Genomic DNA, 22399 nt, shown 5'->3' with positions numbered 1-22399 from the left:
ACCCTTTTCACGTAACCTGTTGGTTATTTAGGGAAATGTCTATCTAGGTGCTTTTCCCATTTTAAGTCGAGTTATTTGGTTTTTTTCTAAGAGGTTGCCTTAACTGTATATTTTGGCTATTGACTCCTTATCAGAGGTATGGTTTGCAAATATTTTCTCCCATTCCACAGGTTGCCTTTCATTTTACTGATTGTTTCCTTTGCTGTGCAAACACTGTTTCCTTTGATGTAGCCCCATTTGTTCATTTTTGCTTTTGTTGCCTGTGCTTTTGGGGTGGTATCCCAAAAATTATTGCTAAGACCAATGTCAAGGAGATTTTTCCTTATCTTTTTTTCTAGGACTTTTATGGTTTCACGTGTTATATTTAAGTCTTTCATCCATTTGGGTGGGGAAACTGGGGCCTTCTATTTTAATAAAATCTTTTTATTTTTACCAATACATTTTTGTTCATCTTTTATATTTTTATTTTATTTTTAAAACCAGTCTAGGATTTGTTCTGTAAAATTTGAATTCAGTCAGAAGGCTGTGCTTAAGGACCTAGAAGGCCACATGTTTTATTTGGTGGTTCTCTATTCTATTGCATTGGTCTAAATATCTGTTTTTATGTCAGTACCAAAGTGTTTTGATTACTATAGCTTCGTAATATTAATATATTTTGAAATCAAGACTCTCTGATGTGTTCTCAAGGAAGGATTCCCCAGGGCTTTCAGTGATGGGCACTGAGAGCTTTGGAGCGGGGCTGGAGGTGGTGGGTTCAGACAAATTCTACTTATTGCCTGATTTGGGGACCCCATGATATTATTTCAGTTGAATTCTCTGGGGGCTTCTTGTTTTCTTCGTGAAACATAGACCAGCTGGTTATCAGTGTGAATTTTTTGTTTGTCCTCAGCTTTTTAATCACATATTAATAGGGAAGAGAGATTTGTATAGTAGCCTGAATGGCTTCATGGTTCAGGATGCTGACTCACATCAGACAGAGACTAGGGTCCCAATTCTGGCGCAGCCACTTCCTGGCTGTGTTGCCTTGGTGAAGTGAATTGATCTCTCTGAGCTTCTGTCTGCAAATGGGGAAGCTAATAATGATAACACCTGCTTCATGGCATGGTACATGTAAACTTGCTGGCACTTAGTAAATGCTCAATAAACGCTAGATAGTATTATGTTCTTTCATCATTCAGTGGGAGTCTGCAAAGGCAGGCGGGCGGGGTCGGAGTGGATCTAAAGCTTGCAGTGGTGGGTCACTGCGCGCCCGCCCGCGCTCAGCGGCTCCACCCGCAGCCAGAGGCCGCCCTCGGCTCGAAGGATAATTTCTGGCTTCCTGCGCGGCTCGGTGTCTGGCAGGACGCGGAAGCGCAGCAGCGTGAGCGCCAGGGCCACCTTCATCTCGGTCATGGCGAAGGTCTGCCCAATGCAGTTCCTGGGGGCGGGGGTGGGGATGGGGCCTCTGACTGCACCCAGGACCCCCATCCGGGCCCCATTGCACCTGAACCTGGCCCGGGACCCCCACCCTCACCCTGATCAGCCTAAAGGGCAGAGGCAGTTATAACCGTGCCTGGGACCCCCATGTGGGCTCTCGTATCCCCTGAACCTGGCCCAGTTCCAGCCCCCAGCTCAGACCAGCAGACAGCAGAGGGGGTTCTGAGCACACCCTTTTCCCAAGGATCTTGTTCAAATCTCTGTCCCCCTGAAACAGCTGCCCTACAAGTCAGACCCTGGTGGCTGGGGGATATGACGAAATTGCCTCCTATGCTCTCAACACCCTCATCCAGTCTCCGCCTCAGACCCCCGCTGGCCCCACCTGGGCCTCACCGAGAAGGGAATAAAGGTCAGAGGTGACCTCTCCTGGGAATTTTCTGGGTCGAAGCGGAAGAGGTCATAGACCTGGGGACGGGGCAAGACAGAGCTGCCGAGTGGGGTCTCTCAGGAGTCACAGCCACCCCCAGAAAAGACAGATGTGGGCACAGCAGAGGGGGTGTCTGATTTCACCAGTCAGGACCCCTCCCCCTCCCCAGGTCCCAGGATGGAGAAGGGGGGAGGGGCAGCACCTCAGGGTCCGACCAGACGGGTTGTGATGAATCCCAAAGATGCTGATGGTACAGACGTTCCCTGTGGGCAGGAGGGGACAGTCAGGACAAGGTCCAAGCTGCCTGATGGGACCACCACCCTGCCCAGGAGCCTCCTCCCCCTGCCCCTGTGGGCACCTTTGGGGATGACCCAGCCGTCTGGGAGCACAATGTCCTTGGTGCAACGGCGGGAGATGGCAGTGACTGGGGGGTGCAGCCGCAGACTCTCTTTGACGCACATGGTGAGGAAGGGCACCTGGGCCAGGTCCTCCCTAAGGAGCACCCCCAACGATTATCCAGGGAGCGAACACAGTCCTAATGATGCCCTGTGACTCCCTCTCATGATCTTTCTTTGACCCTTAGACCTATAACAGAATAAATTCCAGATGAATCCAAGATTTAAGCACTAGAAAATCAAAGTCACAAAGTGCTAGAAGAAAACTTGGCCTTTAGTTTTAAAAGCATCTGTGAGCAAGATGTAACACTCAGGGGGTAGCCTTAAAAATGTGAATACATTTGCATGAAAAGATTTTTTAAAGTATATAATGAGCTAACAAAGCAGGGGGAAAAATCTCCACAGAGGATCTATAAGGTTATTTGAATAAACAAGATCCCACTTCACACTGTACAGCAAGATGATGTAATATAAAGGTGTCAATTCTTTCTAAATTAACCAATATATTCAATGCAATCTAATAAAAAACCTAACTGGATTTTTTTTTTTTGGAAATTGACAATCATATTGTAATTGGAAGAGTCGATGTTCATCAAGACGTACGTCAATTTAGAAAGGAAAGATAGAAGAAAGAAACCCAGCCTACCTGGTATTAAGATCTATTACAAAGGCATAGTGATACTAATGAAATAAAATTATTTTTAAAACCGGGGTTCTGCTGCAAGAACAGGAAAACAGACACATGGAACAGAGAGCTTAAAGTCAGGCACATAAATAGGTGAGTAATTGGCATCTGGTAAGGGAGTGTCCACACAACCCTGGGCAATGGATAGATACTTTGGTAAAAGGTATTCAAACAAGTGGTAATGTGGAAATAGAAAGAACCAGATCCTCATCTACGCCGTATACAGAATGGAATCTCTTCCTATAAGAGAAAGGCAAAACTGTACGGTCAAAAGTTGATAACAGAAGAGACATTTTTGTGATCTCAGAGTAGGAATTTTTAAAACCCCAAAAGCACAAAATGGGAGTTGAAAAAAAGGAGAAATAAATATGTATAAAATGAGAATTTCTGTGTAATAAAAGACACCATGGATGGAATCATCACTCCAACAAGAGATCTGGAGATGATGTCCACAATAAATATATAGACCTAAAACAATATCTAAATCTAGAACGATGTCTTGAATAGGTAAGGTATTCCTGAAAATCATCAAGAGAAAGGACAAGTCACCGGAGGGAAAAGTAGCGAAAGGATAAGATCTAAGAATTCAAGGAAGCTCAAACACAGGAGCTCTAACAAGGGATGCTCAAGGTTGCTGGTTATCAGAGAAGATGAAATTATCTAACAATGAGATGCCACTTCACATCTATTTGTGACAAGAATTAACAAGGTAGGTAATGCTAGGGGTTGGCTAAGGTTTGGGGTAGAGTGGCCTCATGCCCTGATAATGGTGTGGACAGGGGCTGCCATTCTGAGTGGCCACTGCCAGTATATGGTCAAGGAAACACGATGCATGTTTTACCGCCCAGCAAGCTGGCTCCCAGGTATATATCCCAGAGAGATTCTCGGACAAGCAGATAAAGAGACATGCACAAAGATTTTCCTTGTACTGGAGGGAGGGAAGCAGCCTGGGTATCTAGCACTAAGGGATGAGAGAGGAAAGGACTATATGATGGTTAAAAGCAACAAACTAAGTGTACTTAGAAGCATGGATGGCTAACAAAACCACAGTGCTCCATTTCGGAAAAAGTAAGAACCAGCACAAGATCTGGGATACAAGAGCATATTTACAATTTTAAAAGACATCCACCCCAACAACAAATTGTATGAATCCCATAAAATTCTAGAGAGACCCATCTCTCTAGAATCATATTGGTGGAGGGCTTTGAAGTGGAGAATGGGGGTAAATGGGAAGAAATAAGTACTGCATGGAAAAAGCAGGAGAACTGGCCGTGAATTGAAGAGCATGGTTAACTCAACTGAGGTCCCAAAAAGTAATTAATTAAAATTTCCAAGAGTATTTTTCAAACTAGCTAACCTGAGCGTAAAGTTTAAATGGAAAAATAAGAACTCAAAAAAATTTATAAAACAAAGTAATGAGACAGAACCAACTTTAACAAATATGAAAGTATTTTAAAAGTATGATAATAAAGACTTCTTTGTGTTTATATATGGCTAATAGATAGTGAAAAAGAACAGAGTCCAGAAATAAAGCCAACTGTATAAGTAATTTTAGCTTGCTGTAAAGCTGCTATTATTTAAAATCGTAAGACAAGTACAAAATATTCATTAGATTCTGTTGGGACAATTAGCCATTTGAAAAAAAAAAAAAGAGACTCCTACCTCAGTATTTATACAAAAAAGGATTTCGTAGAGAAAAAAGTATTAAATATTTAAAATATTAATAAACTTTAAATACATAAAATATTTGTAAATAAATAAATAAACCCTCTAAATATTTAGGGGAAAAATAAACCTGAACTATATTTTAATATCACAGTGTGAAAAGTTTTCCATGCATAATTTTAATAAAATAAAAACAGAAGCTTTAAAAGAAAGAATTAATAAAATTGCCTACAAATAAACAAACTAAACTAAAGCAAATAAACCAAAAAAAAATCAAAAATAAAGTCAAAGACAATTGGAGGAAGAATTTTGCATAACACAAAAACTAATTTTGGTGATATATAAAGAGTTCCTACAAAATCAATAAGAAAAAAACTAGAAGAACTCAAAGAAGGAAGGACAAATTATGCAAACTGACACTTCACAGAGAAAGAAATATGTGTAAGTGATCGACAGTTGAACACAATGCTTTATTTTACCCATACTTAAAGTGATCTTCAATAAAATAATGAAGAATTTCATGGCACCTATCAGATTGGCAAACATTTTACAGTTTCATTTAAGGGCAAACATTTTTCCAGTTTGTGAGGCTAAGAGAAAATTGGCACTCTCAAAATCTGAGTGTAGGAGTGATTTTTCCAATAGCTATAAAATTGTAAAAACTCAAATGGTCTTTGGTTTGGCAACCATGCTTCTAGGAATTTGTCTCGCAAAAATGTTCACATGTGTAAGCAATGGTCAGTGTACAATGATGTTCACTACACCATATTTGTTATAGAAAAAGGCTGTAGACTACACAAATGTCCACTAGCAGGGGAATGTTTTGATAAATTATGGCACATCCATATAACGGAATCCTATACAACTATTGAAAAGGAGGAATAGGTATCACTCATCCCATCATACTCTGGAGGGTAAATCACCACAGAGATGCTAGCAGGAAATTTGGCAGTATCTACTATAATTGAAAATGTTTGCATAAATGTCTCCAAGAGAGGGGAGAGTCAAATAAACTCTGGAATGCTACACAGCACTCAGAAAAAGCTCCACGATACATTGGTGAGGAAAAAGAATAAGTGACTATTTTTTATGACAAACTGATAGCTCTAGAGACCTCTCGGAAGATGGAAGAGGGGATTAAGCTTGAGGACAAGGGTGACAAAAGTGAACCTAATTTTTCCTCCAGTGTTTTGTTTTGTAAAACAAAAGTGGGGGGACTTGTTCCGATGATTCATTTTACCATTCAAAATTAATGTTTCAAAACTTTATTTTGAAAACAAGGAAAAGATCTTGAAGCTGTATTGTCAACGCGCCTGCCTGAGTGCCCTGCCTGTACTCCCACTTGTACTGAGACAGAGAGAATGAAAGATGGGCAAGAGGACAGAGAATGTGAACAGATGAATGTGGGCGTAGACTGAACTGTCTGGAAAGACACAGGAAGAGGAAAAGAATTGGGATGTTGGGATGAGAAGGAAGCCTATATTCATTGTAACCCTTTAGTACTGTTAGAATTTTTACCAAGTGCATAATTATTTTGAAGTTAGGGGAACACAAAAATGTCTCCCTACTTCACAGGATTTCTATACTAAGTGAAGCCTTGAAGTTGACATCACCCCATAACGTGTGTCCAGTCCAGCACCTCCTCCCAATCCCTCAGCCACTGGCCCAGAAACTGTTCTCTGGACCTGCATCCCCCATCTCATCCCTTCCAGTTTGCCCCCATACCCACAGAGAGATATTTCTAATACCCAGATCTGACCTGTATCTCTCCTGCTCAAACATCTCCCGTGGCTCCCCGTTGCTCTCCAATGTTAGTCATGGAACTCTCTTCAAGAAAGAGTTTGCCATCCAGCTGTAAGGATTTCGGTGGGCTGCTAGCCTCCAACTATAGGATCTTCAGACTCTGCACCATTCAAGCCAAAACCACGCTATCTTGAGCAGCCCCCAGTCAATGACTGAGCGTGGTCATTCACTAGTGTCTCACCATTTCTTCCCAGTGTCTGATTTCCCTAACAATAGCATCCCTGCCCACTTTTAGCTGTTATCTAACATCAGCTTCCCAAAGGACTTGAACTGACACACATCAGGTTAAAGTCCAATCTCTTTACGTGGTTTCCATGGCGTCCTAAGAGGGGCTTCCATTGCCAGCTCCAGCTTCCTGGGGAGCCCCTCCCTGTTCCTCACACTGTTCATAGGATTCAGACACCTTTACTGCTCCTCACCCTCCAAACACACCAGGCTCCCTGGTGCAAGCCTCCATCCTGGCCTTTGCACGGCTGTCCCCTTGAGTGGAAGCGCTGTCCTGTCCCCACGCCCGGCGTGGTGCGTTTGCATTCACTGCTTCCCTCCCCAGCCTCTCCTTTTCCTTCTGCCCCAGCGTTGACCTTGTAGGATGGACCCCAAGTTAGAAAAGATGAGGCAGTGTGGAAGTGATTACTGAACGAAGAGACAGATGACTTTTACCCACTAAGATTTTTGTAAATCAGTGGAATAGACAGTAAGGTGTGAATTAAAAGGAAGGGCAAAAATTAAGGAGAGTGAAGGTCTTGGAAAAATACAACTTTAGCCAGAAAAACAAGTGGGTAGAGGAGAAGCTTGTTGACTGAATACATGCTGGGAGGCATCTGCTCTACGTACATTGTCACTAATTCTCCAAGCAGCCCTGCGGGGTAGAAATTCGTCCACATTTACAGAGGAGAAAGTAGTTCAGAAGAGAATATTGCTTTACTAATGTCACATAGCAAGTTTTGGGACAATAAACATGGACTCCCTGATCTTTCCCGCCCCAAAGCCTGCAAGCTTTCCTTTGCTGGCCAGGCTGGGTACCAGACCCTGCTTCTGGGTTCTGCTCCTACTGCCACTAGGCAATAATGGCCCAACCAGGATAAAGATCTTCCCCTTCCCACCTGGGCAGCCAATGAGAGGGGCTCAGGAACAGGCCATGAGGACCTGCACTCACCATTCAATCTCTGTAGGCTCGCGGTCCCTCAGCAGCTCTCGCACCTCCTGCCGGCAGCGCTCCTGGTATTCTGGGTGCCTCGCAAGGTTGTACAGGACCCAAGAGAGACCACTGGCCGTGGTGTCATGGCCTGAGGGGCAGCCAGGCAGGCTTGAGTCTCTGGGCTGCTCCAGCACCAGGGTGTGGGCAGCGCCCACACATTGAGGCTCTCAGGGAGGAGGGGAGAACGAGAGGATGGGCAGAATGGAATGATCCAGGGTCCACCCACCACATCCCTGGGATGGAGAGACCCCTGTCCTCATGGCAGTGGTACACTGGAACCCTCACCTGCAGCCATGAAGGTGTCACCCTCTGCTCGTATGTCCTCATCTGACAACTCCTTCCCATCTTCATCCTGGAAACAAGGCAAAACCCCCGAATCACACCAGCTCTAAGGGCACCTGAGTCCAACTTGAAAAATTCCTGAAGACCCATCGTGCAAGCAGGATGCCGCCATTGTCTTCTCCAGAACTTCCCCACAGGCTTCCTCCCGGGTCTCCTGCCTCCCGATTGCTCTCCCCAAACACCAAACAGGAGTCACCTCAAAAACTTATCTGTGATTTGTCCCTCCCTTCCTCAAGTGCCTTCCATAGCTTCCCAGTGCCCTCTGAATCAAGTTGAAATTGTTTGAGCTGACACTTGACATCACTGTCTATTCTGCCTCATGAATTCAAATCCCAGAGAAGCCCACCTTGGCCAGCAGGAGCACATCAATGAAGTCCAAAGTCTTGGACTTGGTCCTGATCTTGAGGAAGTCATCAACACCCTGGGTGGCAAGAGTGCGGCGCCGTTGCTGGATGACGGGAACCGTGAAGTTGCGCACCAGGTTGCAGACCCTGCGGAAGCGCTTCCCACTGGGAGTGAGGTAGTCCAGGAAGTCCATGTGCAAGAAGATCTTCTTGTACCGCTTTAATATGAGAGCACTGAGCTCCAAGACAGCAGCAATGTATTCACTGGGACTCCTGCAGGACCAGGCCAGAGAGAGGAAGCAGCTCATTAACATACACAAACCCTGGGATCACTTCCCAGTCAGAATCCCAGAACCACGTTCCATCCAGAAAAAAAAGTGCCCTCGGCACCCACTTCTCTCTCTGCCTCCCACTCTCTGTGAGCTGCCTCATGCTCCAGGTTCCCAGGGCAGAGCTTGGGCATCATGTTCATTTTCTCTGTTTCTTACTCAACACAGGGTCCTGCCCATTCTTCCATGGTTTCTCCCAAATCTGTCCCATTTTCTCCACCAAGCTCAGACCTCCTCTTGTCCAGGTCTCTCTCCATTCTGTCTCTGTGTACCAGTCAATTCTCTACAGAGTCAAATGTCCAAGCTCAGCTCTGACCATGACTGTCATCTATCTGCTCCGTGGCTCCTTGGAAAACTTGAATAAAGTTTATACTCTTTTGCCTGGCTTTTCAACGTCCTTGAGATACAGCCATTGCCTACACCCCCCCCCCCCACACAACCTCCTTTCCAAGGTGTCTCCTTAATGCCTGCTGCACATGCTCTGCTTGGCCTATCCTCCTTACCTTCACACACACAGTTCCGCCTACCTGGAAGAACTGCTCATTCTCTCTCCTATTCAGGGTCCTTCAATGCCCAGTTCTGGCTCACCTCCTCCAGGAAGGTTCTTTTGGTTGCTCTGAACAGTCCTCTTTCCTCCACCTAGTCTCAAGATCCCATGCCCTGGGCAAGGACTCACTCCTGACAATTGCTGTCGAAGCTGAAGACGCATTTCTGCAGACTCCAAGGTCATGAGGCTGATGTGCTCAAACATGTCCAGACGGGCACTGCCCTCTGAGGCCAGGCGCTGCCACTTGACCTGGCCAGAGGAGGGGACAAAGCTGGAGCCAGGCCCTGGATCCCCTGAGCCCCTCCCGAACTCCCACCACCAGGATAGACTCCCTAGAACCAGACTCCTGGTCCTCTGCCCGAGGCACCCACCCCCAGGGAGGACCAGAGGTGGGTGGGAGAGGAAGCTGTTACTATTACGAGATGAAGACCCCCAAGGCTGGGAGTTAGGAGACCTGAGTTCAAGTTCCAGCACTGCCTCCTATGCTCTGAGTGTCCTTGATCAACCCATTGCCCTCCCCTAGGTCCCACCTACTCACATTTTCAGTACAAGTTAAGTTGACCTGCTTTGCTGCCAGATAAACCAGATTGGGACCCCTGCCCCTCCACTCCTAGCTCACTTACTAGCTAGTTGAACTTGGGCAAGCTCCCTGACCTTTCTGATCCTCAGTTTCATCATCCATCATGTGGCCATCACAGTCATCTCTACCTCATAGGGTTGTGAAAATTAAATCAGACAACATGTATCATGGAATTGGCATGTTTTTCTGGTATGCAGTAAGTGCTCAGTAAATGTTAGCTCTCATTATCAACCTCCACTTTAGCATAGAAGCAGGTGATGACAGAAATGTCCCCAATTTTTCATCTCTCCCTGTATCCTCAGCCTTTTTCAATGAAACTTTGCATCTCCTTCCATTGGGGGAGCAGAACCTATTTCTCCACCTCTTGAATTCCAGCTGGCCTTGGGACTTGCTCCAGCCGATAAAGGAAGGTGACATCATGACATGTCCATTCTGAATGTCTCTATGCCCTCTCTGGAACCCAGGCTCCAGCCCATGAGCAAGCTACTGGAGTATGGAGAACAAATGCAGGAGTCCAGTTGGCCCACCAAAGTCATCCTAGACCAGCCTACAGCCAGCCCCACACATGAGACAGAGCTCAGCTTGGATCTGCAGAGTGTTCTACCAGACCCACTCAGGACCACAGACATAGGACGGAGCCCAGCCGGGATGAGAAGAATGGCCCTACCTACCTGTCCTTTCACGATCAATAACAAATACTAATTCTTTCAAGCCAGTGACTTTTAAAGTGTTTAAAGAGTTTTCAAGTTATGCAGAAAGAGTTACTTTATAAGTTTCATTATTATCATCCATACTCAACAGCCCGCAAGGCTTCTGTGAGAAATACTGAAAACTAATGCCTTCTGAGCACCTACTATGTGCCAGGGACATGACTCCACTAAGTCATCTTAGCTACCCTTCAAAGGGGGAATTGTTATTTCCATTTTACATATGGGGAAACTGAGGCTGGGGGAGGACGAGCAATGGCTCCAAAATCACCCTTCACATCCAGGACTCTAGATCAGGTCTCTCTGAGGTCCCTTCGCCCCCAAGGCTCCAGCTGGGACTCTGGGTTTAAGGAACTCACATGCATGATGTTCACGCTTTTGTTGAAAATTGTAACATAGGGCTTCAGGATCTTGAAATGGAAGGCGGGTGTCAGCATGATACGGCGGTGTTTCCACTTGTCACCAATGCTCAGCAGGAGCCCCTCCCCTAGTAGGACAGCCGAGGGCAATGGGCAAAGACAGCACCTTCTCCTGGCCCTACAAGGTTGTCCCCAGCCCTGTTCACCTGCAGGTACTCACCCAGCCAGGGCTTCAGGAACTTGCTGAAGACCATGTCCTTGGGCCTGATGGTGTCTGACAGAAGAAATAGACCCTCAGAAGCCATGGAAAGGAGCAGGTGGGAACTTCAGAAGTGAGGGGTGGGCTCCCAGCCAGGGATTTCCCTTTCTCATCCTGCCTGGCATAGAAAGAGTGAGGCCAGTGGTGTCCAGAACACAGGTGACAGTGAGGTGGGGGCTGGTGAGTACATGCAGAGAAGAGGAAGGTGGCTGAGGGAGCAGAAGGAGGGAGGGACCCGGGTACTGCAGGGGCCACACAGCGGCTTGGGGCAGGAGGAGCTGGAAGCCCTCAGACGTGCCACGGGGCCACCACCACTAGCTCTGCATGGTACCTGAGGCATTGAGGACAGACCGGACGAAGTCGGGGTGGCACAAAGTGACGACGGGGAGGGTGGAGCCCAGCCACTTCATAAAGCCCTGGGGATAGGTGGCCACCAGCTGAGTCACCTCCCTCATCCCCTGCTCCGTGTTCATGACCTGCACGCAAGGCAGGGCCGTCATCTCCTGTGACAAATAATTTCAGGTGCCAACATGACTGGGCTAAGGGATGCCCAGATAGCTGGTAAACATTTTTCTGGGTGTGTCTGCGAGGGTGTTTCCATAGAGATTAGCATTTGAACTGGCGAACTTCGGAAGGAAGATCCGCCCTCCCCAGTGGGGCCAGGCACCATCCAGTCCATTGAGGGCCCAGAGAGAACAAAAAGGTGGAGGAGGGGACTTGGCTCTGTCTTCTGGAGCTGGGACATCCACCTTCTCCTTGAACATCAGAACTCCAGCTACTCTGTCTTTCAGACTCTGGGACTTATGCCAGCAGCTTCCAAGTTCTCAGACCTTTGGACTCACAGTGGATTGGTTCCTTGGTTTTCCAGTTTGCACACAAGGTACCACGGGACTTCTCGACCTTCATAATCACCTGAGCCAATTTCCACAATAAATTCCCTCTTATCTCTCTGTACCTGTATCTATATGTATATATCTTACTGATTCTGGGGGACTGTGACTAATATACTGCCCCAAGAGGAGCCACAGCAGGGCCCCCCTGCAGCCTCCAGACATGGCGCAGCCTCTGCAGTGACCGGTGAGTCCAGTTTCTGCACAGGTGGAGGGAATCTCTGCTTCCTCTTGCTCCTTCCCTATCGGGACTGTCTCAAAGTCCCAAGCGTTCATCCCAGGGCCCACAAAGAGGCCCACCTTGGATGGAAAAAATGGATTTTCTCATCTTGGGAGTGATTCCAGCCCTGGGGGCAGCCACAGAGCGAGGTCCCCAAAGGGCAGCAGTGTGACCTCAAGACTTCAGCATCAGGGCTGGTTTCCTACATCTTCCCACAGCCAATGGGTTCCCAGTTCCTCCAACCAAGAAGAAAGAGTCTTCAGACCTGGGAACTTTTTCATGCCAGCCTCAGGGAGCGTGCAAAAATGTAGGTTCAACTTAAGCCTGGCCTCAGCCAATCCCACAGGCAGCTCAATGATGCAACTCAGTTGGAAACTGTCTTCAGCCTGAGGTCACAGGGAGTTCCAGATCATGACTAATACAACAAGGGTGTGGGCTCAGCTAATGTCTGGCTGCTGCCTGAGCCCCTGGGGATCCCCCAAGGGTGCATTGCACACAGAGTCACACCACTCAGAAGCAGGGAGAGCTGGGCATTTGCATACCCCTAGCAGTCAGTTACTGGCAGCAGGATCCCACCCCACCCTGGGAGTGAGGGATTCAGCCTCCCAGATGTCACTGAGCAAACACCCATCTCTGGAAGTTCCACGAACTGAGGGTGATTCTCAGAATTAGGGGACAGCCGTGAATAGTGGGGACCACACTCACAGCGGGTGGCAAAGGGCACCCTGGCCTGTGGAGGGCTCTGGGCAGGATACCAACGGCATCTACCACAGACACATGGAGAGAGACAGAAAGAGGGACAGATGGAGGCAGACACAGACAACTGAAGGAGGACGCTGCAGTTGACAAGGCGCTTCTTCTAGACACTTTCCTCCTGGCTTCCAGGACAGCTCTGTCTCCTGGTTTCCCTTCCAGTTTTCTGGCAGCTGCTTCTCTGATACCTCACTTCTTCTCCTCCACCTGACCTCCAATGATGTTGGGGTTCCTGGGTTCAGCCCTGAGCCCTCCTCTCTCTTGGGGGTCTCTCATTCTCCCAGAACCCAGCTTCAGTCCCCTTCTCAGCCCTGGCACCCCAAAGCCCCCACTGCCAGCCACTTTCTGGGCAGCCCCCTGGACAGCCCAGACCTCCAGACTCAGGGTGGCTCAAATAGCTCTGTCATTTTCCTGCAAACTGCTGACACACCCTCCACCGCTCCCTACCGCCATCTGTATTAACCCCAATCCCCACCTCCCCAACCCCTTTTCTCTGCCCTGGTCACTCTAGTGGCACCGATTCTCTTCCATTGCTCAAAAGCCAGGTGCTCACTCTCCAGCCTGAGGCCGTGGGGCGGGCTACCCCTCCACAGGGAACACACTTTCTCTTCTTTGCTTAAAAAATTCCTATTCATCCTTCCAGACCCACTTCCAACAACCCCTCCTCCAGGAAGCCTGCGTGCCTGACCCAACAGCAGAAACCTTGATTCCCCTCGGGGCTCCCCCAGCCCCTGTCTCTCCCTGGAACCAGCCCTGACCACACAAGATTGGGGGGGGTCTCAGTCTCTCTAGACCTGGGTCCCCAAGATTGGGGGTGCCTCCAGGGCAGAGCCTGGGCTGAGTCTCCCCAGAGATCCCCACAGGGGGGTTGGCAAGTCAGTGAGAAAAAGGAAAAGGTGACCAAGGCGCCCAGAGCGGCAGGGGCCCTGGGTTCTGCAGGGGCCACGCACGAGCTGGGCAGGGAGGGGCCGTCAAGTTTCAGACTGTGTCACGGCCCCACCACCAGGTGTTCCAGGTGGGTCCTAGTGGCCTTGGCAACAGACCAGGCACCGTCGGGGTGGCACAGACTGAGGAGGAGGAAGATGGGGCCCACCAACCTCTTAAACCTTGGGGATAGGTGGACAGCAGCTGAGTCAGGACCCTCAAGCCCTGCTCTGTGGGGTGACCTGCAAGGTGGCTGTCACCTCCCCAGAAGGAGCCACAGCCCGTCCCCCCTGCAGCCTCCAGAGGCGGGTGGCCTTGGCAATGAGCTGCGTGTCTGGATTCTGCACAGATGGAGGGAATCTCTGCTTCCTCCTGCTCTCTTCCTCTGGGGACCAAGGTGCATCCAGGACAGAGGGAGAACAGGAGGTGCGGGGAAGGACGGGGCAGCCAACAGTCAGAGAGCTGCGGGAGACGGCCGAGGTGGGCCAGGAGGGATCCATGGGATCTGGGGGCCTGGAGGTTGCTGTCATTTCAAGGGAGCACAATAGGGCTGAGGAGCAGGGGAGCAGTGAGCGGGGAAATAGAGGCAGGGAGTGAACACAGCCCATTGCCCACGAGGGGACGGCAGAGCCAGCCGGTGTCAGTTTGGGTGCAGAATGAGGTGCCCTGCACAGGGGGCAGGTGGGAATTTACATGTCACCTGTCTGTCCTGTTTTGTGACTCTCTCCTGCACCCCTGCAGAGAAGCCTCAGAGGAGTTGGGTGGTTTATCGCATCCAAGGGCAAGGTTTTTCCAAAGAGCCATGAGGACAGGGGTTCCAGGCTGGGTTCTGGGACGCATCGGGACAACAGGGTGAGAGGAGGAAGCTGCCCAGGAAGGGGGTGGGGAGAGACTGCGATTTTCTCCGTGGCCCAGCTGTGCCGTGGGCAGGGGTCGCAGCCGATCCCTGGGAGGAAGCCGCTGGCCGGAGAGAGGCAGAATCTGGCCTGAGGCCGACTGGGATGGCCCAGGCAGGGGTCAGGCCCGGTCAGTGCTGCCCCTGAGGAGGCCTCAAGTCCAGTGATGAGACTATGGGTGGAGCGGGGTCCCTGCTCTGTGCAGCCCGCCCTGGAAGCCCCCAAGTAAGAGAGGGGCGCACTACTGTGGAACAGACGGGCAGAACTGGACCCGAAGCAGGCTTGAGGCGTGGAAGGGCACGAATGGGAAAGGCATGGGGCATGGGCTGGACGGAGGGAGGAAGGGATGTGGTCAGGCAGTGGGAAAGAGGGGCTCCCCTCGGCCGCCCTCGCTTCCCTGCTGTCCCAGCCCCCAGCCCACCTCCACCCCCGGCTCCCTGAGCCCCTTCCCGGCCCTGGGGACGTCCACCCACCCTGACACCCCTGTCCTGTCCTGCTGCCACACTCACCAGGCTCAGGTGACCCCAGAACCAGCTCTGTTTCGGGGGCTGCGGGAAACAGCGGAGGCGGCTGCAGGTGCCATAGAAGGCGTAGGTCCAGGCCAGGATGCGGGCCAGGAGCCAGGAGGCCCCGACCAGCAGCAGCAGCTGCCAGGGGGAGGCGGCCACCGGCCCCAGGCCCAGCCAGGACAGGCTCAGCTGCGGCATCCTGCAGGGTAGACAGGTGCAGGGGGAGTTCCTGAGGCCCAGGGGAGGGAAGGGGGCTCCAGGTCCAGTGCAGAGGAGCAGGGACTGGAGGGGTCACAATGGGGACGCAGGGACTGAGAGCAGGGAGGGAGACCCAGGGACCCCAGGGGAAGAGGCAGAGTGAGGGGACAGAGAGACAGTCAGGAGTGTCTTGTCCCCCTACAATCTCCTCTCCCCTCCTCCTGGGACTGCTATGCCCCTGGTCTGTTCTGAAGGGGGTCTGTTCTGAAGGCTGAAGGGGGATGAGCTGGGCCACCCAGACCCGGCTCCTCCCTGCCTAGCGGCCAACCAAAAACAAAGGGCATGGCGCACAGGCATTCAAACAGCCTGAGGCGTCAGATCCGGGTGAAATTGGACGGGAACCAGACTCCCATGACTCTGCAGTGCTGAATCTACAATGAGAACACTCAGATTTGGGGGTCGGACGTCGAGGAGAAAATTCTATACCTGCCAAGGCGCTTCCACAGCTGTGTGTTCACTGAGCACCTGCTCGGTGCCGGGCCCTGTTCCAGGCACTGGGGGTGCAACGTCCAAGTCCCTGCTGTCAAGGAGAAACATCTGGTAGAAAGAGGGGCCATGGCCACATAGAGAATCAAGAACACACAGTGAGAGAGACAGGAGGGCTTCCAGGAGGAAGCGTCCTTGAGTGGGAGGCAAAAGAAGAGGGGGTGAGGGCTGTGTGATTGAAAGGACCTCCTTGACCAAGGGGTGACGTGCCCAGTGGTGTGCACAAGCCAGTGTGTCCTTGCTCCTGCAACACCCATGCCCTGATGGCAGTCGGTGTCCCTGGGGAAACCAGCCAAGGAAGAAAAATTTGGCCCATTATCCAATCCAGAAGCAGGTATCAGAGATTCCTTCAAAGCCCAGCAGGTGTCTGCAGCCATGGCAAGGGGGAGGTCCAGCGCATGGATCCCAGACCAGGGGCCAGGGGGCAGAAAGCGAACCCGCTTGGGAAACAGGAAGTCTCAGGCAGGGATTTCTTCAGCCTCAGGAAGCTGGAGTCTCTCCAGTGGTTTCTCATCCAACAAGGAACTTCTCAGCTGCCAAATCACACATCCTGACCCGCCATGTCCCCAGCGAGTGCTGTGGGGAGAGGTCACCTAGGGAAGACGGAGGCTGGTGCTTCTCTCCAAGGGCCCTCCCACCCCACCCGAAAGCAGGCAGTGGGCAAGTGAGTCAGAGCAGCAGTGGAGGTCACTCTGCGTGACCAGCCTCAGCCAGGACCCATCAGCTTATAAGCCTTGGTATTCACGTCTGCAAAATGGGCCTGATGAAGCTTCACAGGGCTTAGCAAGTGTTGCACCAGCAAAGCAGAGGGAGCAGGGAAAAGCCAATCTCAAATGATACGTGAGTGATGCTCCCATCTCTATATAAAATGTGTCAGTGCCTGTGTGTGTCTGTGTGTGTACATTTGTATCAAAATTCCAGAAGAATTCACATATCACATTGGAAGGGAGGGACGTAGAACTGGAGTACACACACTTCATTTCCTACACGTCCCCGTTGCTTTATTTTCACACAGAGCTGCTATAAATTTAAACATTAAAACAAATTAAAACATTAAATTTTGTGTCGCCAAGAAGACACACCTCCCCGGAGTCAGCCTGGAGTCTCTCCAGGACAAGCGTGCGGGCTGCACGCTGGCTGCGGTTTCTCATTTCCTTTCCTCATACGTCAGGGGGGAACAAGTTCTGGATTCAGCAGAGCTGAGTTCAAATCCATGCTCTGCCACTGGCCGGCTGCGTGTCCCTGGGTAAGTTGCTTCCCCTCTCTGAGCCTCAAATCCTCCTTGCTGCGTCCTATTTCTGGCAATACAAACCAGGAGAGGTAACCGGCCCCTGAAGGCACAGCCAGGGCCAGATCCACTGGGCGAGGCTGCCAGTGTCTTGGCAGAGGTACCAGGAGACCACATGAGCTGGTTTGGGGAACAGTGGCCCAAGGAAAGGATCAGAAAAGTCCAGCAGACCCACAGTAGTTGGTCCCCACCTCCCCAGGCGGGACCCCTGGTTGGTGTCAGTGCTGAGCAGTTGGCAACAGGGCCGCCCCAGCAGCCCCAGCCCCAGAAAGGAAGGACTCAGGGTGGGGTCCACAGAGACCATCCCTGTGGAGGGGGAAAGGGTTTTTTTAATCCAAAAATTGGGAAGGAGACACCAAGAACATCATTCAAAAGGCGAAGAGGCCAGGCGTGCTGGCACACCCCTACAGTCCCAGCAACTCAGGAGGCTGAGGCAGGAGGATCGTTTGAGCCCAAGAATTTGAGTCCAGTGGGGGCAATACAGGAAGATCCTGTCTTAGTTTTTTAAAAAAGGAACAGAGGAGCCTGTGGGGTAGGAGATTAAGGGTGAGGGGACAGAATTTTGCTCCTCATTTGGGTGTCTGCCCGACCAGCAGGCAAGGGGACCACCGGGGGCAGAGGCACTGAGTGGATCCCCTCTGCAGGGGCATGCGGAGCCGGCGCCCACCACTGTGGGTGATGAGCTGCCACAGCAGCGTGTGGGCACCTGCTGCAGGCTCTCCGGTCAGATCAGGAGGTGGGGCTCTGGTCAGTGGGCACATCCAGAGGAGATCAGAGGGGACAGGGACTGATGTCTGTCCTCTGCCTTCCTCGTACAGCTACAGACACCCTCTCTGGGTTCCAGGAACTTATCCTCCCCGGACCCCCACCCTGGTGGTGGTGACATTTCTCAGGTGATGCTACCCCCAGGGTGCTGCTCCCTCCCTCATGGTTTCCCTGGACCCCGCCCACACCCTTGGAAGTGACCCCTTCTTAAGTCCCCTGCTTTAGCCCATCTGAGGTCTCTGCCGGGACCCGAATGCTACACTCCCCCAGGGGATGGGACTCCCCAGAAAATTGGTTATGTGGGTGTTGATGTTTGTATAGGGACGTACGAAAAACCACTCCCAACTGTTGGAATGGAAGGAGGAGAGGAAAGTAGAATTTTTTTCCAAAAATGTCTACACCTACCAATTGTTTCCTTTTCTTATGTGAAAGCTGTTTGCTGTTTTTAATTGTAACTACTAATCTATGTAATTATAAATTTCAGTTTTAAAGAAAGTGCTAGTGCCATGCCTGACTCCACCTGTGTGACGAGTGGGACGACGGAGAGCATCGTCGGTTACGAACCGGAACACGGGGTGCAGATGGCTTGGCTCAAACCCCATCTGCGGGCCCCTGAATGAGAGGCGCTCAGTCCTTGGACTCTGATCCCAGGGAGCCCCTACAGCAGCAAGGTGGCCAGGCCCTGTGGGCCGCTGTCCCTGGTGCTGAAAGGAATGGCCCCTTTCCCACCCCTCTGCCCTCCTCTCGCTGTTGAAAACCCACGCGACCTCCACTTCCTGGAACATCTAGATGAAAATAAAGTCTGGATCTTGTCTCTATGGCAAAAAAGTAAAAAATTATTTTTAGTTCTAAAGCCAGCTCCACACCACAGAACTTTGCAATTTCTCAGATCTAACTATGGATAGTTTGTTTTTGTTTTTATTTTCGTTTTTTAAAAAAATTTTTTTTTATTTCATCTTATTGTTATGGGGGATACAGAATTGCAGGTTACATACGTTGCCCATGTACCGCCTTTCCCCCCAAGTCAGAGCTCCAGGCGTGTCTGTTCCCCAGATAGTTCGCATTGCACCCGTCATGTAGGTATATATCTCTCCCTTCCCCACCGCCCCTTTCCGAGTCAGCACCTTCAAGAGTTACCATTCCCCAAAGGGTGCGCAATGCACTCATTGTGTAGGCATACCCCCATCCCCTCCCCCACCCCCCACCTCAGTCTGATATCCGATTGGTGTCGTTCCCAGATGTGTATTTAGGTGATGATCAGGGAAACCAATTTTCTGGTGAGTACATGTGATGCTTGTTTTTCCATTCTTGGGATACTTCACTTAATATAATGGGTTCCAACTCTCTCCAGGAGAACCATAGAGATGTTGTATCTTCATTAATCCTTATAGCTGAGTAATATTCCATGGTATACATATACCACAGCTTACTAATCCAATCATGTATTGATGAGCATTTGGGTTGTTTCCACATCTTTGCTATTGTGAATTGTGCTGCTATAAACATTCGGATACATGTGTCTTTGTTACAGAATGACCTTTTTTCCTTTGGGTATATGCCCAGTAATGGGATTGCTGAATAGAATGGCAGGTTTACTTGAATCTGTTTAAGATACCTCCATAATGCTTTCCACAGGGGTTGCACTAGTTTGCAGTCCCACCAGCAGTGTATGAGTGTTCCTGTCTCTCCACATCCACGCCAACATGTGTTGTTTTGGGATTTTTTGATAAAGGCCATTCTCACTGGGGTTAAGTGATATCTCATTGTGGTTTTGATTTGCATTTCTCTGATGATTAGGGATGTTGAGCATTTTTTCATATGTTTGTTAGCCATTCTTATATCTTCTTTCGAGAAGTTTCTATTCATGTCATTTGCCCACTTTTTGATAGGGTTGTTTGATTTTTTCTTGCTGATTTTCCTGAGTTCTAAATAGATTCTTGTTATCAGTCCTTTATCTGATGTGTAGTATGCAAATATTTTTTCCCATTCTGTAGGTGGTCTGTTTATTCTCGTGACTGTTTCTTTGGCTGTGCAGAAGCTTTTTAATTTAATCATGTCCCATTCATTAATTTTTGTTGCTGCTGTGATTGCCTTGGGGGTCTTCTTCATAAAATCTTTACCTAGGCCAATGTCTGTAAGAGTCTTTCCTACATTTTCTTCTAGAATTCTGATTGTATCACGCCTAAGGTTTAAGTCTGTTATCCACCGTGATTTGATTTTTGTGAGAGGTGAAAGCTGTGGGTCCTGTTTCAGTCTTCTACAAGTGGCTAACCAATTCTCCCAGCACCATTTATTGAATAGAGATTCTTGTCCCCAGAGTATATTCTTTCCCGCTTTGTCAAAAATTAGGTGACTATATGAGGATGGTTCTATATTTGGATTTTCTGTTGTGTTCCACTGGTCTGTGTCCCTGTACTTGTGCCAGTACCAGGCTGTTTTAAGAACCAGGGCCTTGTAGTATAGTTTGAGGTCTGGCAAATTAATACCTCCCATTTTGTTTTTGTTGCTTAAAATTGCTTTTGCTATACGAGGTCTTCTCTGGTTCCATACAAAGTGTATAATTAATTTCTCTACATCTGTGAAGAATGATGTTGGTAATTTAATAGGGATTGCATTGAATCTGTAGATCACTTTGGGTAGTATAGACATTTTAACAATGTTGATTCTTCCGATCCACGAGCATGGTATATTTTTCCATCTATTTGCAAGTTCTGCTATTTCTTTTCTCAGTGTTTCATAGTTTTCCTTATAGAGGTCCTTTACCTCTTTAGTTAGGTCTATACCTAGATATTTTATTTTCTTTGTTGCTATTTTGAAGGGTATTGAGTCTTTAACTTGGTTTTCCGATTGACTGTTATTGGCATATATAAATGCCTCTGATTTGTGTATATTAATTTTGTAGCCTGAGACTTTGCTATATTCGTTAATCAATTCCAGGAGTCTCATGGTTGAATCCTGGGGGTTTTCCAGATATAGTATCATATCATCAGCAAAAAGTGAGAGTTTGATCTCTTCCTTCTCTATTTGGACTCCCTTGATTTTGCTCTCTTGCCTGATAGCTCTCTAAGATTGACCATGTCCTAGGACATAAAGCATGTCTTAAAAAATTCAAAAAAATAGAAATTATACCATGCATCTTCTCAGATTACAGTGGAATAAAAGTAACAATGAACACAAACAGAAACCCTCACTCTTACTCAAAGTCATGCAAGCTAAATAACTTTCTCCTGAATAATTATTCTATAAAGGAAGAAATCAAGATGGAAATCAAAAGTTTCTTTGAATTAAATGACAATGGAGATACAACTTATCAAAATCTATGGGACGCAGCTAAAGCAGTCCTGAAAGGGAAATTCATATCCACAAATGCCTATATCCAAAAGACAGAAAACCTGCAAATAGACAACCTAAGGAATAGCCTCAAAGAGCTGGAGAAAGAAGAACAGAATGACCCCAAACCCAGCAGAAGGCGAGAAATTACTAAGATCAAATCAGAATTAATGAAAAGGACAACAAAGAAACTATAAGGGAAATTAATAAAATAAAAAGTTGGTTCTTTGAAAAGATAAACAAAATAGACACACCTCTGGCTAGACTAATCAAGAGCACAAAAGTAAAATCTCTAATAACCTCCATTAGGAACATGAAAGGAGAAATCACAACCGATGCTACAGAGATACAAGATATCATCTATGAATTCTACAAAAATCTTTATGCACACAAACTGGAGAATGGGGAGGAAATGGACAAATTTTTAGAAACACATAGTCTTCCCAGGCTCAACCAGGAAGAAATAGAGTACCTGAACAGACCAATATCAAGAACCAAAATCGAAACAGCAATGAAAAACCTTCCCAAAAAGAAAAGCCCTGGTCCAGATGGGTTCACACCTGAATTTTACCATACATACAAAGAAGAACTGGTGCCCATCCTACATAAAATATTCTCCAATATTGAGAAGGATGGAATTCTCCCCAACACGTTCTACCAAGCCAATATAACATTGATACCAAAACCTGGAAAGGACACGACAAAAATAGAGAACTACAGACCAATTTCTCTCATGAATATAGATGCAAAAATTTTCAATAAAATACTAGCAAATCGAATCCAAGTACTTATCAAAAAAATAATCCACCACGACCAAGTGGGCTTCATCCCAGAGATGCAGGGGTGGTTCAACATACGTAAATCTATAAATGTAATTCACCACATAAATAGAAGCAAAACCAAAAACCATATGACACTCTCATTAGATGCAGAAAAAGCATTTGACAAAATTCAACACTCTTTTATGATAAAAACACTTAACAAAATAGGCGTAGATGGAACCTACCTAAAAATGATACGAGCC

The 22399-nt window shown here is 48.5% G+C and overlaps 1 pseudogene; it reads right to left on the bottom strand.

The window, feature by feature from the left end:
• Positions 1 to 1218: 1218 nt before the first annotated feature.
• LOC138380048 (cytochrome P450 4F2-like) lies at positions 1219 to 15446 on the bottom strand (annotated as a pseudogene).
• Between the last annotated feature and the right edge of the window lie 6953 nt (positions 15447 to 22399).

This window comes from Eulemur rufifrons, unplaced genomic scaffold (genome assembly GCF_041146395.1).
Source record: "Eulemur rufifrons isolate Redbay unplaced genomic scaffold, OSU_ERuf_1 scaffold_261, whole genome shotgun sequence".
NCBI classification, from domain to species: domain Eukaryota; kingdom Metazoa; phylum Chordata; class Mammalia; order Primates; family Lemuridae; genus Eulemur; species Eulemur rufifrons.
This window is presented reverse-complemented; position numbering and strand designations above follow the sequence as displayed.